The following is a 19,669-nucleotide window of genomic DNA, read 5'->3' on the forward strand; positions in this document are numbered from 1 at the left end:
GGAATGCCTTTTTATTCCTTGCCTAGGAGTGAGTGGCAATGCTCTGCTGTATAGATCAGTATTTCAGTCCTGAACCACTAAGGCCAAGAATTTGACATCCTGCTGGGATTTGATAGAAAGTGCCTTTCTATCAAATTCTCATTCCCAGGTGACATTGGACCACTTTCTGGGAACCCCTAGCTCAGTGGTTAATGCTGAAGAAAGTCTGTTTTCTAATAAAGTAAAAGGAAAGAAGATAAATCCACATCCAGCAGGATGTGACATATTACAATCAATGTACATAGAGTACTTTCCTTATGTCAGCATGATCCAAACACTTTACATGATGACTTACTTTATTCTCACAGCAACCTTTTGAGGTGGATGCCATGATTCATTATTTATAGATGAGAAGGTAAACACAGAATTTAATCCATCTGTGGAAGATCACACAGCTAATACATGGTAGAACTTGGATTTGAACTCAGGCAGCCTTGTTGAAAGTCATGTTCTACTGCCTGAAACTGAAATAATATTGTATGGATGGAGTGCTCTTGAAGATTGGTCATCTTGCACGGATTAGTAAGTTGTTTGGATGGACAATCCTTTTGTCCTGAGTGCCAAGAAATATGGAAGAAAAAGATAGTGACTCAAGAGTCATGGAAGAAGAAAAACAGAAGGAAGAGCAAACCCAGGCTAGGCAGTGTCTTTGGGGGATGATGAAAAACAACAGACCATTTAAACGTCCATGGTGTTTACATAGCTTTAGTTTAGTAGCACAAATATTGGTTATGGAATAGGATGTCTCCTCCCCATAAATGTTTACAGTATGTTAGGTGTTGGGCTAGGGGGTTAGAAAATTGGTAGTGAACAAGGCAGACTAGATCTTTGTCCTCATAAATGTTCTTTTCTAGTGGGGAAGACCATGAACACATAAGGGGCCATTGTAATATACTGCAGTGGTTCTCACATGTGAATGTGCATCAAAATCACACGGAAAGTTTGTTAATACCCCTAGAGTGTTTGATTAGTTGGTCTGGAGTAGGGCACAAGAAAGTGCCTTTCTATCAAATTCTCATTCCCAGGTGACATTGGACCACTTTCTGAGAAGCCCTAGCTCAGTGGTTAATGCTGAAGAAAGTTTGTTTTCTAATAAAGTAAAACGAAAGAAGATAAATCCAGTGATAACTAGACAGAGGAAATAAACTGGTTGGTAATATAGAGTTAACTGGGGGCCATTTTAGGGGGGCTAAGGAGAGACTGTCTGAAGGGCTGACATTTGAGAGAAAACCAGGAGGTAAGAAGGAGGTGCTATGGGAAGAGCTAGGGAAGAATAGACCAGGCAGAGAACAAGTGCAAAGGTGGAAGGAGGAGAGGTTTGCGTGCCTGTGGGAGTTGGGGGAGCTGGGAGTGGGGTGGGGATGATTTGAGATGATGTTGGGGAGGATGCAGGAGCAAGTTCAGGTAGGGCCTTGATATAGAACAAAGAGAGCGCTAAGCACTGGATTGGCGTGAATTGTCTTCTTGTTTTAAAAAGATTGCTTTGACTGCCATGTGTAGGTTGAATTCAGAGGGACAAGCATGGAAAGAGGGAGACCAGACAGAAGGCTACTGTCGTGGTCCCGGGAGAGATGGTGATGGCTTAGATTGAGGCAAGGGGTCGAGGGGTGGAGAAACAAGATAGAAGTGAGCTGGAGGAATGCAGTGTTTTTTTTGTTTGTTTGTTTGTTTTTTTTGAGACGGAGTCTCGCTCTGTCGCCCAGGCTGGAGTGCAGTGGCGAAATCTCGGCTCACTGCAAGCTCCGCCTCCCGGGTTCACGCCATTCTCCTGCCTCAGCCTCTCCGAGTAGCTGGGACTACAGGCGCCCGCCACCACGTCCGGCTAATTTTTTTTTTTTTTGTATTTTTAGTAGAGACGGGGTTTCACCGTGGTCTCGATCTCCTGACCTCGTGATCCGCCCGCCTCGGCCTCCCAAAGTGCTGGGATTACAAGCGTGAGCCACCGCGCCCGGCTGGGAATGCACTGTTTTTGTTTCTACTGGCTTATCACCGCCTGGAGATGCTCGTAATGGAGGCCCATGAAAAGCTTAAATTATATTTCCTATGTGCCGTTTTAGAAAACAGAGAAGCACAAATAACATTTTAGAAAAATAGTCATTATCAAGTTATTTAAGTGTCTGTGCCTCCACCTCCTCCATTCCCCTGAAGGTAAACCTCAGCTATCTGGAAAGCTTGGCTGTCCAGGGCAACTTGTTCTCTGAGATCTCTGATTTAGCCCTGTTAATGTGGAGGATAATCTGTGTGTGTGTCATTGCTTAATTGTTGGCATGTAGTGACTCAACTGGTAATTTAAATTAAAAGACTGCATATAAGCATACTATTGTTCTTCTTGGATCTCGATGGAGCTTTGATTGGCACTTAAGTGATGGTGTCTTTGAATTAATTACTAAAGCTGGGGAAGAGCTGGGAAAACACACTAGGGAAAAAATACATAGTTGTGATGTAGGAGTGAGAGGAGTACGTTCAATGTGAGAGTGAGCCTAGAATGAACCATACTGGAGTTAGAGAATAAAGGAATAGATGCCAAGTACTCACAGATGTCTGGGGCCCCATCTACACCACTGCACCCTGCTGAGGTGTGGTCAGCTGGTAGCCCCACCTGCTCACTGATGGGGGAACTACCCCCTGCCCTGCAGGGCTGCAGGGGGAACAGTCACATGGAGGTCCCCCCTCTTCCTGTCTCTCAGGATCCCAGCCCAGGCAGTTCCACCTCAGGCAGTCTCTTTCTCACATGTTTACACACATCCTCTTCAAACCTTGTGTTTCTTTTCCTTTGCTCTTTTAAATCTTGCCCAGTCACCTCAGGAAATTCTCTCCTTTTCTTTGTTCTATTCCAGAGCCAAAATAAGGGAAAAAAATTTTTAGTCATGGTTAATATGCGTGAGATTCATGCTATGATAAACATATTGACAAATGATCTCATTACCAAATCCTGTGGCTCCTCTATTTGCAGGTTGTTTGGACAGCAGAACACTTTCTATCCTGGAAGCTTTTCTTTTAGGTTCCTCCTCCACTTCCTGATCACTCCTGTTTCCCACCTCCCCACCTCCCCTTCCTGTTTCTATTCCCTTTTTTTTTTTTTTGAGATGGAATCTCATTCTGTCGCCCAGGCTAGAGTGCAGTGGCGCGATCTCAGCCCACTGCAACCTCTACCTCCAGGGTTCGTGATTCTCCTGCCTCAGCCTCTTGAGCAGCTGGGACTACAGGCACCTGCCACCATGCCCAGCTAATTTTTGTATTTTTACTAGAGACAGGTTTCACCATGTTGGCCAGGCTGATCTTGAACTCCTGACCTCAAGTGATCTGCCCACCTCAGCCTCCCAAAGTGCTGGGATTACAGGCGTGAACCACTGTGCCGGGCCTGTTTCTATTCCTCAACTTTGATTATGTCTAGAAATGTTTTTCTCAGCCGTTTTCTTTATTTTTCTCCTCTTTATCTCTAAGTAATGCCATCCACTTCTGCAGTTTTAATGCTCCGTGTTGCCCACTCCCTCACCTTTACCTCCTCTTTGACATTTCTTCTCAATTCTAGGCTTGAAGTTACAACTCCCTGCTGGATAACATCACATGACCCAACAGACCCAACACACTTTTTCCTCCTATTGTGTCTCCAGGTGACAGCAGCATCACTCTACCGGCTACATGCACAAAAAAACCACCATGTCATCTTCAGAATTTGCCTTTAAGCTGGGCACAGTGGTACATGCCTGTAGTTCCAGCTACTTGGGAGACCAAAGCAGGAGGATCCCATGAGCCCAGGAGTTTGAGTCCAGCCTGGGCAGCATAGTAAGAGCCTATCTCTTAAAAAAGAAAAGAAAAGAAAAGAAAAGAAAAGTTCGCCTTTTTTTCCAACCTCTAATCAGTAACAGTCAGTAACCAAGTTCTACTGGTTCTGCCCCTGAGGGGGCTCTTATCTATCTATCCCTTTCTGTCCCTTGTGCTGCTGTTTTGGTTCAGGATCTCATTTATCCCTCATAGTTGATCTTTCCTTCTTGACTCTGCAATCACCTTTTTATACTTCCAAGCAAGACATGTTTGTGCATTTGTTGGCGTATGCATGTCAGGCACATAGAGGGTGCTCACAAGATACTAATATAATCCATTTTATTCCAAAAAAAGCACAAGATAGGCCGGGCGTGGTGGCTCGCGCCTGTAATCCCAATACTTTGGGAGGCCAAAGCAGGCAGATCACTTAAGGTCAGGAGTTTGAGACCAGCCTGGCCAACATGGTGAAACACCGTCTCTACTAAAAATACAAAAAAATTAGACAGACATAGTGGTGGATGCCTGTAATCCCAGCTCTCGGGAGGCTGGAGAAGGAGAATCACTTGAACCTGGGAGGTGGAGATTGCAGTGAGCTGAGATCGTGCCACTGCTCTCTAGCCTGGGTGACTGCATCTCAAAAAAAGGAAAAGAAAAAAAAAAAGAATACAAGATAGCTTACAAAAAAATGCGTAAGATAAAATGCAAAATAAGTCGGTGAGATGACCAGGAACCACTCCCACCCCCGGACTCTTGCCAAACAGGGCAAGAAAATATGAATCCAGGACAGGAATTACTGAAGCTACTCACCTAATGTATGCATTTGTAAACATCTGGTTACAATTTTGGCTGACAGAATCTTTAGCTGATAGGGAAAGAGGGTCCATTTCTGTGGTTCCACGTTGTCCATAAGATAAAAAAGACAAGTTGTGAAGGAGAAATGCAGCTATTCTTGGAATGGAGGTCAGAGAGAACTTTTTTCCCAAGGGCTCTAATAAGGGAATTCGATGTAGCTTCCTGAATAGTAACTTCATTGGCATTCTTGGAATATTCATAGCAATCAGTTTCTTGAAGCTGCTACTTCTAACATCACTCATTGTGGGCCAGGAGAAGAGTGCCAACGTGCTGTTTCAATAAAGGTAGTTGCAAAGGTGTAGGAATTGTAAAAATTGTGTCCACCCACCAGAATTTCTTTGTAAAGCAACCTTGTTTATGTTTCTTAAAAAATATTTCATACCTTCTTGCTCCCTTCTCAAACTCTGTATTATATGGAGCTTCCCTGGCAACTGTAATATGAGCCTAGGTTGTCTTTCTAGGTTGTTCCAAGACCGCAGCCTCTACCTGCCAATGTGCAGCCCCATAACCCAGCCATACTTGTCTACTTGCAGTTTCCTGAATGGCTCTGTCCTCTAGACTCTACCTTCGTGCCAGCTGTTCTTTCGTTTCGGAGGCCATTCCCTGTACTCCTTTACTTGGCTGTTTTTCCTACTTGCATACAGCTGCTCTTTTTCCCCTTAAGATCAGAGGGAATGTTTTGCTCCTCATGCCAATAAAGATATGTTGATCAACAACCAGAAAAGCTGTGAGTCTTTTAAGTAAAACTGAACATACTACCATCAATAATACATCCACTCCCTTTAAAGGTACCCAGAATTCCATGTTATAAATTTTACCTCATTTTAAATTTATTAAACTTCTCCAAGCACCACTATTATTAATAAGCAGGAAGAGACTTTTCCTGCATTTCCTTGGTTAGGTACAGGTAATACTGTTTTTCTCTTTGTTTTGATGTTTTGTTGTAACATTAGGTCATTACTTTAGCTACAGGGAGGGGCTCACCCCACTCTGACCCATTAACCTCATAGTCTAAGCACCATTTGACCATTGTTTCTGGAGAAATTATTTTCACAAATTCCAAAGCATATTTTTAAAACATCACTGCAACACAATCCAGCCTAAGGTAGTGGAAAGAATCATGGACCAGGATTTATCATTTAGAGTCTGATCTTGATGCTTTAATTAATTATTTAACCCCCCTGGGTCTCAGTTCCCTCATTATTAAAATGAGATGGTTGGGTTAGATGGTGATTGCATGTTGGTGGTAATAGAAAAATAATAATAACTGACATTTTGCTATGAGCTGGGGACTCGCCAGAGGTCATGTCATCTAATCTTTATAGCAGTGTTCTAAAGTCAGAATCGTATCTCCGTTTACACTCGCAGAAACTGAGGCACAGAGATTAAGGGACTTGCCCAGGGTTATACAGCCTGTAAGAGTTATACAGCAGGCTCCTGGGCTGGCTTGGGGAAATTGTTAACCACTATGCTTTCTAGTTTAGTGGTTCTGCGAGATACTATTTATAGGATAAAGCCTGTATTTTGAAATTTTGAGGAAGAAAAATTAGTTTTACTGAAATCCAATTTTACATAATTCCTCCCAAGCTATTTTTAATGCAGTAACTTGTATTTAAATGAAAACCTAGGCCGGGCGCGGTGGCTCACGCTTGTAATCCCAGCACTCTGGGAGGCCGAGGCGGGCGGATCACGAGGTCAGGAGATCGAGACCACGGTGAAACCCTGTCTCTACTAAAAATACAAAAAAAATTAGCCGGGTGTGGTGGCGGGCGCCTGTAGTCCCAGCTACTTGGAGAGGCTGAGGCAGGAGAATGGCGTGAACCCGGGAGGTGGAGCTTGCAGTGAGCCGAGATCGCGCCACTGCACTCCAGCCTGGGTGACAGAGCGAGACTGCGTCTCAAAAAAAAAAAAAAAAAAAAAAAAAGAAAACCTTACTGTCTTTCCTGCTTTTCCCCCAATGTGTTTGCATGTAAAGTTATTATTTGGTTGTAGCAATAGACAGGGAGGAAATCTGTCGTTAACGCTCTTTACTGTCCGTAGGAAATGTTGGTCTTTCCCAGAAACTTATTAGGTGTCGCATGTAAAGAAGATATTTTATATGTCTTCCCTTTCTTTCCTCCTGCAACCAGCCCTTTGATTTAGATGGTTGGAAAATTGTTAAGCCTGTTTTTCTTTGGAAGTGCCAAGTAAGTACTTACTACTATTACTAGGTAAAGCATTTAATGCAATGTCTGGCACATCATTCACTCGACAGATGCTATGACCACACATGGTACTGGAGGCTTGGCATACAATAGTGAGCAAAACACAGACCCTACCCTAACAGAGGAGCATAGGGGTCCAGGGAGAGGAGCAGGGAATCCATCAAAGAGATATTTATAAACTTTACAGATTCTCCATAAGTTTTTCATAATATTATCATAATATTGTACAGATGAGGAATTAGCCTTTTATTCAAGCCCTTTTCCCAAGGCAGTCCAAACCAAAAATTCAACCTCTTCCCATCACAACCCACCCAACTTCATTCAGCCATATCTACTGCTATTAGTGGGATGGTCAGTTCATTTACTGTCGATAGTAGGATACATTTGAGAGTGAAAGGGTGTACTATTAATATTTATGATGGAGGCTGGTTATGGTGGCTCCTTCCTATAATCCCAGCACTTTGGGAGGCTGAGGTGGGATCTTCACTGAGTCCAAGAGTTCCAGACCAGCCTGGGCAACAAAGCAAGACCCTGTCTCTACAAAAAAATTTTAAAAATTAGCCCCTGCATGCCTGTAGTCCTAGCTACTGAGGAGACTGAGGTGGGAGAATCTCTTGAGACCAGGAGGTCGAGGCTGCAGTGAGCTCTGATTGTGCCACATGTACTGCAGCCTGAGTGACAGAGTGAGACTGTCTCAAAAAAAAAAAAAAAAAAAGAAAAGAACTATACTGAGACAATAACTATAAACTGGAATTGTATCAGGCCAACCAGAATATATTGTTGTTGACACCTACTTCACGGTATCTGAGTTGACCCTCCAATCTTATATTCTTTATTTTTTATTTTATTGCTATGTATCTCTTCAACCATGTGAAGAGCCATTACTTTATTTCTGATTGTCAACATATTGAAGTTCAAAAGCCAACTCCACATTATGCAAATAGACTGATAAAGTTAAGCACAGGGGATCAATGTACTGGATGGCTACTAATCTTAATATTATCACCAGGTGCGGTGGCTCACACCTATAATCTCAGCACTTTGGGAGCCTGAGGCGGGTGGATTGCCTGAGGTCAAGAGTTTAGACCAGCCTGGCCAACATGGTAAAACCCCATCTCTACTAAAAATACAAAAATTAGCCAGGTGTGGTGGCACGCCCCTATAATCCCAACTACTTGGGAGGCTGAAGGAGGAGAATTGCCTGAACCGGGAGGCAGAGGCTGCAGGGAGCTGAGATCGCGCCATTGCACTCCAGCCTGGGTGACAAGAGCGAAACTCCATCTCAAAAACAAACAAACAAAAAACCTAATCTTAATATTACAAACATGATCAGGTCGGGTTGCTAGTTTAGATGTGGGTGGTGAGCTGAGCATCCATGGCAATGGGGCTTCTACTGTCATGGGCTCCCTCTGTGATGTGGCCTTCCTTCTGTGATGAGCTCCCTGGGATTTCTCCTGCAGTGGGCTCCCCCTGCAATGGGCTTCCACTGTAATCAGCTCCCATTGCATTCTGGTTTTAGGTGACAGCAGAGGGACTACCTGGAGAAAGTGCGCATCTGGGCCTGGGAGAATTAGTAAGTGTAGGGTCTCACTTTACCACCTAGGCTGGAGTGCAGTGGTGCCATCTTGGCTCACTGCAGCGTCAACCTCCCAGGCTTAAGCAATCATCCCACCTCAGCCTCTGAGTAGCCTCCCTCAGTCTCTCGAGCAGCCTCACTATGTTGCTGAGGCTTGTCTCGAATTCCTGGGCTCAAGCAATCTTCCTTCTTCGGCCTCCCAAAGTACTGGAATTGCAGGGGTGAGCCACTGTGCCTGGCCTTATATTCTTTAAGATTATGGTCTTTATAATGTGTACGTGTGTGTGTATGTATGTGAATTAGAGGTATGTGGCTGGTTTTGATGGAGGTTAGAGGAATTAGGTATTCTCTTCCTTGTAGGAGCTCATTTTCTAAGACATTCATTTCTCTGCTTACTAATTTAGTAACAGAAACTGCTTCAATAAAACACCAGGTCAACTGCAGAACTGAGAGATTTTCTCAGGTAAACGTCATAAAGCAGTAACTCTCAGTCATCATTCTCTGGACAGAAAACTATGTTCTGCCGTGAAATTTGTGTTTGTGTCTGGGTGTGTGTATGCCTCTTTCTCTATTTTTTTCTTATTAAGCAAATTTCATGGTAGCACGTTGTTTTCTCCCTGGAGAAAGAGACAAGGGACCATATGATTCATATTGATTGCAAAAATTAAAAAGAATTTAAACTTTTTGTTTGTTTCTGGGACTTTTTAGAACTTAAAGACTTGTCACAAGTGGAGCTATCCAAGAGTATTACAAACCAGGTCTAAGAATATTTGCTCCCCAAGATTCAGGACCTTGTCATGCTCTGATGGCATAGCCTCTTCTCTACTGAATAAATCATTAGTGATTTTAATGAGTTATAAGTCATTCCCAGGGGAATATCTCTAGTGACATTTTATAAACCATCATTATCAATGTCTGTTGTCTTACAGTTAATAGAAACAATTGAGTCATCCCAGTTGTAATTTTGAGTTATTTCTTTAAGGATAGAATACATTTTTATAAGCCTTTAAAAAATGGCCATCAGAGCAGAGGGGAGAAGGAGAGAGAGTGTGTGTGGGGTATGTGTTTGGGAGGGGAGTCTGCACGCCTCATTGCCTGAAGGGAAGTGATTGCTCCACAAGCCTGCATTACGGGGATGGTGAAATCCCAGGAAGCCTGCCTTTGCGTTCAGGCTCTGACGGTTGGCAGCTGGTCTTTAGGGTATATAGATTGCCTCATCATTTAGAATTCTTCTCTTGCCTCAACATAATGAGGTCAGTGCCTTAGTCTTAGAAACTGGAGCTGTTCTTGCTTAGGTCACTTATTGGATGTACAAACAGTGCTTATTGGAAGGCCCCTTTCAGACTGGGGGCATTAGGAGGGATTTACTGGAGTGTAGCTTTTTTGTGTTTTTTTCCCATTGTTTTGTTTTTTTAATCTTAAAATCAATATGTTATCTAGGGATGGTTTTATCAGGTTATGTATAAACATTTTATGCACAGTAAGTGAAAAAAATGTCACGATGTTAATGTATACTTCTAAAAACTCAATAGAACCCAGGAGTAGCAGAGTGAAAATACGGCTAACTCAGTTTATCACCAGTTCTATAGAAACAGTTGAAAATAGAAGTGTAAGAAATTCTTTTAAATACCCCATGGGATCTCAGTGGCATTCTCTCACACTGTTACTGTCAGTTTTAGGGGGCCCATGTCACTAAAATATTAAAGATTAGGGTGTGGACAAAGAAAAGGGAAACTTCAAAGGTTTTTAAAATCACTGGGCCAAGCTTGTGGTACTAGGAAGGCAGCTGTAATTTTGATTCAGTTTAAATGGAGGAATAAGAAATATTTGACTTGAGTAGGCAATTCCTTGAACTCATGGTTTTGACTGTATTTCATGGACAATATTTTCGAACTTGAGGCTAAACCAGGGCATTCAGAGTTTGCAATCAGGAAGAGAGAAGCAGGTACATGCTGAAACAAATTTTCCTGAATTGATACTTACCTTTACAACATTTGATGCATTCTGGCATTTTTCTGTTCTATTCTTTCCTATTTCAATTTTTTTTAAAAGTTGGCTATGACCCATTGAAATGATTTCACAATCTATTAATTGGTTGTGAGCTGAAGTTTAAAAAATACGCGTCTAAACAGAAGTTTTCGTGGGTGTGCATGTTTGAAGGCAAGGACGGTGAAGTAATGTTTTCCTATCAGTCGTGTTAATAAGTGTAGCCATAATAAAACATAAACCATTTAGTTAATTAGAATATTTACCATAGTAAATGCTGTTGGATTGTTTTCTTTATGAATCGTGCATTTTGTCTGCTAGGATGAAGTAATTGAGTGTTTCCAATTTGCCCAGACGGTAATCTTTATAATACTTCTTGTTGATGTTAAATGGACTATTGAAATAGTATTTTGTCTGTGTGTTTTGGCTAGTAATAAACACTGTTTTGTCATCGTAGGGTTACCAGAACAGTTGTTGACACTCAAAGAATGCCTGGGAACACCAGTTAGGTAGGAAGAAAACAAGGAATATTATAGTTTTAACCCTTATCTATTCCCTGTGTTCCCAGATGGTAGGGTTCTTGATCAAATTAGAGACAGGAAAGTAATTGTTTTTTGTCTTTGGCATTTATTTTTCTTTGCCATTTAAAAGACATTACTCCAGAATTAGAGCATTTTATATTTTTCTCTTTAGAACATATCCCACACTTGTGAAAACTAGCCTGTTTAAAAAAACCAAAAGAAAAACAAACAAAGAAACAAACAAAAACAAAAGAAGCTGAACTTGTTTTAAAGCTAGAAAATATTGAATTGGTCTAACTAGTTTTATTTGTTTTATTTTATTTCTTTCTTTGTAGGTGGGCACCATCTAATAGTTTTATTTTTTAGTTACCCTTTTAAGAATTTGTAATTTAAGCCACACATACTTTTTGTTGTGTTGTGATATTTACACACCAGTGTTTTATCCTCACTCTTTTCTACTTTCTAGTGTTAGCTTCCCCTTGAAGAACACACCCTTAAATGTCTCCTAGGCTGTATTGCTTCATCAAGAGCGTAAACAATTACAGCATAAAATGGTACCTTTGGAAATGAAGTCATGTGTCTTTCTTAATTGCTGAACTCTTGTAATTCTGAAGGGGGTCTATTTTAGCCTGTACTTACTCCCATACTTGCTAACACAAGCAAATGGGCCTACACATACAGCTAGGAAAAGCATGAATCTAAGGGTTTCTTAGGGTTCCATAATTATGCATGGAATGTGCAAGAGCAGGAATGTCAAAGTAGGAGTAATAATGATAGATTTCGAAAGGGCCTTAGAGGTTAGTTGGTACAAAATATTTTACAGTGAAGGAAGCTGGAATTGAGCAGGTCTGGGTTTCTTCTTCCTAGCTTCCCCTCCCTTCGTCCCATTGTAATATATGGCTGTCAGGATGACGTTTCTGCAGCAAACTTGATGTGCATAAACTTTGCTGGCAGCTTTCCACCCTTTTAGAATAAAGTTCTGATTTCTAAAGGTCACATATGAAGGCCTTTTGGGATGTAGTTTTGGCTTGTCTTGGTAGCTTTTCTCACCACTTGTACACATACTGCCTATAATGATCAAATTCCTTGGTGGTCTTATCTTTTTGGACCATACTGCTTGTAATTCTCTAATTCCTTGATGGTTTTATCTTTTTGACCACTCTGGTTTTATCTCATTTGACCATGCTTTCACACATGATATTCTTTCTGACAGGAAGGCGCCCTCCTTCCCCCAAGACACACATTATCTAGTTCAGAGGCTTTCAACAAATTTTTTATTTGCGTATGAACCCAGTGTGGATTACATTTATGTTATGACCATATACATATATAGGTGTGTGTGTATGAATGTACATGTGTGTATGTATATTATATGTAATATATATTTTATATAAAAATCTAAATAATTGTCATGAACATGCTTATTTTTATATGTGATATACTTAACTTTGATATTAGTAATATCTGCCCTTTGTACCACTGCACAACAGCTTTGGTGTTGGAAGCCTTTTCTGAGCTCGAGGTCTGATTCGATCATCTTCACTTGCTGAGTTACACATGTCATAGTATTTACTTGTTCTGTTCCTCTCACTGCCTCAGACAGCTCTTGAGGGTAGAGACTGTGTCTCACTTGTCCTAGCACACAGGCACAGACCTAATAGGTGCTCAGTAAAGGGATAATGAAGAAACTGGGCCCAGTGTTCTGCTACAAATTGATAGCCAAAATCGCAAAGACAGAAAAGAGCCCCATATTTCTTGATTCTCAAGACAGAGCTATGCATCGCAATTTTTCATTTGGAGTAGGACTTGGAGAATGGCTAGACATAGGATGAATTATTTTTTTTCTTGAAGGGGAAATGTGAGAAGACACTATCATATATACTCTCAGTTATAAAGGAAAAAAACCCACAAAATACAGGTATTAAGACTTAATTACATACAGCCAAATTCACACTTTTTAATATATAATTGTTTTCAAAAACTGTACAATCGTGTAACTGTATCAAAATCAAGATATAGATCATTTCTATCACCACATAAATTTTTTTAATGCCTCTTTGTAGCCAGCCTTTTCTCCGCCCCCCAGCTGTTGCCACCACTGGTCAATTTTCTGTGTCTATAGGTTCGCCTTTTCCAGAATGCTGTATAAATAGAATCATGCAATATGTAGCCTGTTGCATCTAGACTCTTTTACTTAGCATAAAGTGTTTGAAATCATCCATGTTGTTGCTTCTATCAGTAGTCTGCTCCTTTTTGTGCTGGATAACATTCCATTGTGTAGATATACCAAAATTCCTTTATCCATTCACTAATTCAGGTTGTTTCCAGTTTGGGGATATGTATATGTGTGTGTGTGTTTGTGTGTGTGTCTATATATATAATTATATAGCTATAAAATTTTATATATATATATAATTTATGTCTAGGATTGCTGGGTCATATAGTCATAAGTATATGTTTAATTTTATAAGAAATTACCAAACTGTTTTCCAAAGTGGTTGTACCATCTTGCTTGTTGCCAACAGCATATGAGAGTTCCAGTTGTTCCACATCTTTATCAGTACTTGGTATTGTCAGCTGCTATTTAAAAAAAATTTAGCCATTCTAATAGTTGTATGGTGTCTCATTGTGGTCTGATTTGCATTTCCTTAATAACTACTGTGAACATCTTTTCATGTGCTTATTTGCCATTTGTGTATCTTATTTGGTGAAGTATCTGTTCAAATCTTTTGCCCATTTTAAAATCAGACTTTTCCTATTAGTGATTGTAAGAGTTCTTTCTACATTGTAATATAAATTCCTTATATGTTTTGCAAATATTTCTTCCCAATCTTTTTTGTGTTGTTTCATTTTCTTAACAATGGCAGCACAGCTTTGAAAGTCTTTGAAGGGAATATCCTAAAGCTTACTAAAATAGAGGTTTTACAGCCTGGGCAACATAGTGAAACCTGTTCCCTACAAATAATAAAAAAATAATTAGCCGAGTAAGGTGGTGCTTGCCTGTAGTCCCAGCTACTTGGGAAGCTGAGGTGGGAGAATTGCTTGAGCCTGGGCAGTTGAGGCTGCAGTGAGCCATGATTGTGCCACTGCATTCTAGCCTGGGCAACAAAGTGAGACTCCCGTCTCAAAAAAAAAAAAGATTTCAATCCACGAAAGTAGATGATCATAAACTGAATTAAACATTTTTCTGATAGAAACAAGTTTTTTTAAATTCATTTCTAAGATTTGAAGGTGACATTTTCTCTAGCCTTTCCAAGTTGTTAAGAAAGCTTATACTTAGGATGTTGAAGTACCTTAAATAGATAATGACTTTACAAGTTGATAACTTGTCTCTGCCGTAATTAATGTTTATTTTTAAGTGTCAATATGGGTGTTGTGGCATCTGTCCTCTTAAGGATTCCAAGGCTGTAGAGAAGCATGTTTTGGATTCCTCTTGCTGGGAAGTACTCAGCCTTGGTACCTGAAAAAAACAGAGACGATGTCAGACAGCATGGAGCCAGTTTATCCTACTGCTCAAAACTGTTTGTAGTAGAAATGGAGCACAGACATTAGAAGGGTGTCTACTGTGACACTTAGTTGGATTCTAGTCGTGCTAAAACATGTAGGGTCAAAAAAATATCTTTGGAGCAAAATCTGACGTGGCACATATACTGTTTTGGCTGCATTTCTGCAGTGTAAATAGCCGTATCTTCGTGTAGCTGTTCTTGTTGTTTTCAAAATGAAATAATGCAATTTGAAAACAGTTAAATTTAATTGAATGTTGCAACAGTAACTTAAACAGTAAGAGCAAGTTAAGAACAGAGTGGACTGATGGAGTTTAATACAAAAAAAACCTATTGATAACATCTTTTGACATAAAAGCCTTACTATCCTCACACAGTACCTTGCACATATGTGCATAATGGATATTTTGTAAATATTTGTTAAATGGATGACAGGATATCTCCTTTTCCTCTTGTAAAGGAAGCCCTTAATTAACCTCTATTCCTTTTGGCGTGGTGGCTTTCAATAGCAAAGATGTTCCAATCCCATGATGTATGGGCTGCTAAAAATATCATTGATATATATTAGACTTCAGTGTTTACACTTTCATTCAAAGGTATTTTCGAGAAAGATATTTTTCATTTTGCAAATGAAGAATCTTTTAGGTGTCAGGAGATGAACATGTTCAGAACTATACAATTTCAGATTTGTAAAAATATATATCATACATAGAAAAAATCTGTAATGAAATCCATGAAATATGGCTGTGGTTACCAGTGGGTGTTGATATTGTGGATGGTTTTCTCTGTATTTCAATTTTTTAAAAACAATTAACAGTGGTTACTTCTGTTATTATAAAAAGGTGGGGAGAAAATGAGATTACTTGCCCAAAGATGTGGAATAGTGTCAGAAATCAAATTCTTAATGAACTTTGATTAGAACTTTGGTGTTATATGTGTCTTTACTACTTGTGGTTGAGAGAGACCTTCCCTTCAAATTTGTTCCACTGGAGGCATTTTGCAGTTTATTTTTAGTTTTTAGTTTTTGGTCATATTGTAGACATTCGTTAACTGGAGATTGGCCTGAAATTTCTGGTTGAGTACCAAAGACCCTGGAAAAGTCATTGGGAGAGTTTTTTTATTTATTCCTAAGATTTGAAGGTGACATTCTTGGTCATTATCAACATGTGTTTTTTGAGTTTATGGACATCACCATCATTTTTTTTTTCTTTTCCTAGAGAACATTTTAGAGAACCCTGTGTCCTCTTGAACCTGTATATAACTTAGTGACTTTTTAAACTGCCAGGTAATATTTGAGATAAAATCAACAATATAGTAGTAGCAGTACAGTTTTATCTAATACAAATAGGAGGGCTTGTTCAAATTTAGATAACATTGGGTCAATCACAGTATATTTAAAATTAAATAATTCTGTGGCAGAAGGCCCAGACCCAGTAAGGATGCAGTGTTAGAGTCCACAGTGGTACATGCTTAGCCATCAGCAAACAGGTTAGGCTCGCTTAGGGATCGTTTTACAGGGATCTTAAAAGGTACCTTGTTGAAACATGATATTCTTTACTCTGTAGATACTTTAGCATTAGTGAATTTTATGGGAGAAAAGAAGATGAGAGTTTAACCACTGGAGAGATTTGGCAGTTTCAACTAAACAATTGCACCCTTTAAATTTTAATTTTGAAATCAATGACTGCTGGTATTTGGGAGTTCATGTTTATTTTCTAGGAAGGTGATGTGCTTTTGTATTTCTAATCTTTTGTTTAAATGAAGTATTTGATCTTGAAGGGTTCTCCCAGCTTAAAATCTTTGTCTTCCAGGGTTCTGGAGTTTAGTTTTGTGTTTAGGAACAACTGCTCCAAGTTTTAGGTCTTCTGCAACATTTAGTATCTTCTGTAAAAGTGGTTTCTTTCTGAGAAGGCCAACAAAGGCAGTGTGGTGTCTCCTTTTAGTCTGGTCTTGGTCCACTGGATTTAGATGGCTTCCAGGAGCAGCGAAAACATGGATGATGATAAGATAACAGCTTTTTCTTGTTGAACTTACTATACATGACCTGACATTTTCCCAATCTTCACAGCAATCTATAAGGTTCAGTTATTACTGCCTCCATTTTACAAACAAAGAAGCCAGGGCAGAGAAAAGAGGAACAATTTGCCAAAGATCACACAGCTAGTGGTAGTAAATCCATATGTAAACCTTGGTCTGTCTGGTGCCAAAGCCCGTACTTGCAACTATGCAATGCCGGCTCCAAGTAAGGCCATCAGCTCTCTGGAAATTGCCCTTCTGAGACATTTGGGAGTTGGTGGTGCTTTGACCTCATATGATATATATTTATATTTGGTTCACTATCCCAGAAGGTGAATTCCTGGGATTTATTACTGATGCCACTGGTAAGATTGTACTACTCATGTGAATTTGAAGGTACTAATCTGTAGGAGCATCTTCTGGCTGAAAATTCTTTAAACAACTTCCTTTTATTTATGTATCATAATAATTTATATGGCTTTTGAGCCTCATATATTTGTAATTATTGTCATAGGTCATCCTTTCTAACCTCTTATTTATAAAGTCTGTGTACTTCAGATTCTCTTTATGGTGTTGGTAATGTCAGGTCTAGAATCTACTCTTAAGACTATCTATAGGTTGTTTATCACCATCAGCCCTCATTATTTTAAGTGGATACCCACGCAACTATACTCTGTAACCACAGGTTTCCAGAGCTTCTCCGGAGATAACATCTTGTAGCTCACCACTGCCCCCACCCCCAACTTTTTACTTCATAAATGTTTTAACTGAATCCCAGAAAGTATGAGAGAAAACATCTGTAAAGAGGGAACTTCTCCGGGTGTGTGAAATTAAGAAAAATTTAGAAATAAGTATTACTCCTGAATCTGAAGCTTTGAAATAAAAACTCACTGTGTGTTTTACATATGTTAGTTTGTAAATATGGAGTCTCACTAATTGCATTTACAGCTCACAGCAAAACTACCTGTCATGTCTTGTTACTATAAGGAAAAAAATGAGAGCTGTGCATGTGTGTGTGCATGTTTTAAAAAACTGGAATGCAGAGAATAGTGTGGTGTAAATTGTCTCTAATTATGTGTCTTTTTCTGGTGAGGCAATTAATTTGTTCTCTCCAGACCTTTTTCTGATGAGGAAATTAATCAGTTTTTCTGTTACAGTGATAACTCACCTGAATTCAGGTGTGCCAAGCTTAGAGGAAACTGTACAGAATGCCTCATTTTGTAAAGCAATCAATTATTGTTGTCCTTTCTCTTTTTATTGGAATGACTGAAAAGCACCAAAACTGTCTCATATTTTACAGAATCATTGTTTACTCATTTTGGATCATTATTTTGCTTTCGATATGATTAAATGTTTTGTTGTATTCTTGAGAATGATTTTATTGGTTAAGGCCAAATGTATCTCCCATGAGAGTGACTTAGTAATTTAATAATGACAGAGGGATAGTCTTTAAACTGTGCATTATGATAAATTTTTCAGAAACATTCTATAAAATGAATCTCATCTGTTTTTATCTGAAAAGGTAGACTCCTCCATGAATAAACTACAGAAAAGGGTGAATCGGTATATAATGCCAGTATAAAGGTGACAGTACATCATGTCAGGCCAGGAAGTCACCCAACCAATCAGCTTCAATTTACTGATGAGCAGATGGAGGCCCAGTATCATACCATGGCTATGTGGCAGTGTGGGAGTTGCGCCTGCCTTTTCTGACCCCTGTTTTGGTACCATTTCTCCAGTATCTTGCTAGAGTGTTTATGAAAAACAAAACATTTCCTCGCCCCTTCCCCCAGGGATAATGATCACTGACTAAAGTAGTATTGGGGCCTGGGTTTTAAAATAGTAATTCCCAGAGAAGCATAGTAATTTGGCTTTTCTTTTAAGTTTCTTTAGTAGGATTTGAGTTGTTTTCAATGTTATAACATTTTAGAGTGCATGTATGTCTCTATGGTCATAAGATTCATCTAAAGGGAAATTTCTTGTGCCAAGAAATGTATATTAATGTTGGTTAATGTTGGTTCCTTAATTGCTAAAGCTATTCCTGGTCCTCTTTTTTTTTTTTTAAACCCCAGTTGTCAAGCAAAAGTGCTCTTCTAGAGATTCATGGATAATTATGTCAAGGTGTTAGGGGCATTATTCCTCCCAGTTTTTAAGCTTGATGGGACTCAAGTATTTGTTTTACATCTTGGCTACCACTGAAGAGAAGTATTAATAACAGGATTCAAATAATATACTTAAGAAGACTCATGGTTTGCACTTAAGGTCATGGGCTTTGGTGTTTTCTGTTACACTGCTTATTGAATGGTCTTGGGGAAGCTTTTTTAACCTCAGTAAGCCTCAGTTTCCCCATTTGTAAAGTAAGATTTTCTGTGTAGTCTTACCATGTTAAAAGCATGCACTGCATCTTAGCTGCAGCTCTTGCTGTTTTTGTTGCTGCTACTGTTACTGTTATTCCCAAGCCAAAAACTTTTCCAAACCTGCTTTGGAAAAGGCTAGTAAGAAAGGATGTAGATTACATTTCTAAAATTTAGTGAGAGAAAAGATGGGGAGAAAGGACATATACCTAGCATGATACTGAAGGTGTCGCCTCCTTTAAAAGAAAATTTTACCTGATGGAATGGATGGAATAACACAGTATTATTGTTGTTAGCTGACTTCGGTATGCTTCATTTCTCTTCTCCTTCCTCATACCAATATATGTACTATACTAATGGGCATGTCCTACATGTGAACTTTCATGCCAGGTTCTAGAGACGGGAGACCCAAGGGCTCAGCCACAGAATTAAACCCCATGGAACGGAAGGAGGCAGCTCCACTGCCCCAGCGCATGCTGGGACTTTCCCCATGGGGCTGTTTTAACCTGTCTTTCACGGTGCTGATGTCAAGTGGAGTGTGGTAGAGAAAGCCAGTTCAAAAGGCAGCTGCCAGGGAGGAGGGAAATGGTTAATAAAGTATTTTTTAGCTATTTGAATTAGCGAATTGTTGAGTTATATTGTTGGGTGAGTTTTCTTTCTGCGGATGCTCTGAAGGGAAAACTGGAAATGGACCGCATACCTATCATGTATGCACTTGTCCTTAGCCTGCATCTGTTCATAGGTGGAACATGAAATCCACTGACAACTGTTACCTGGAGGACTTTTATAGGTTTTGAAGAAAATATGACTAGGGTAGAGCTAAGACATGCTTTTATTGTCCTTGAGTGACTCC

General features: G+C 39.7%; 1 protein-coding gene across 3 annotated transcripts in view; it reads left to right on the forward strand.

The window, feature by feature from the left end:
- LGR4 (leucine rich repeat containing G protein-coupled receptor 4) overlaps window positions 1–19,669 on the forward strand; it is a 110,264-nt gene that overhangs the window by 41,378 nt on the left and 49,217 nt on the right. The window contains exon 1 of one of the 3 annotated variants that reach the window (XM_055282078.2): window positions 8,370–8,433. The exons of the other annotated variants lie outside the window; for them this stretch is intronic. The gene's annotated coding sequence lies outside the window, so the exon portion shown is untranslated. Of the gene's footprint in view, window positions 1–8,369; window positions 8,434–19,669 lie in introns of those variants that run through there. 3 annotated transcript variants of the gene reach the window in all.

Source organism: Symphalangus syndactylus, chromosome 6 (assembly GCF_028878055.3).
Source record: "Symphalangus syndactylus isolate Jambi chromosome 6, NHGRI_mSymSyn1-v2.1_pri, whole genome shotgun sequence".
Taxonomy (NCBI): Eukaryota; Metazoa; Chordata; class Mammalia; order Primates; family Hylobatidae; genus Symphalangus; species Symphalangus syndactylus.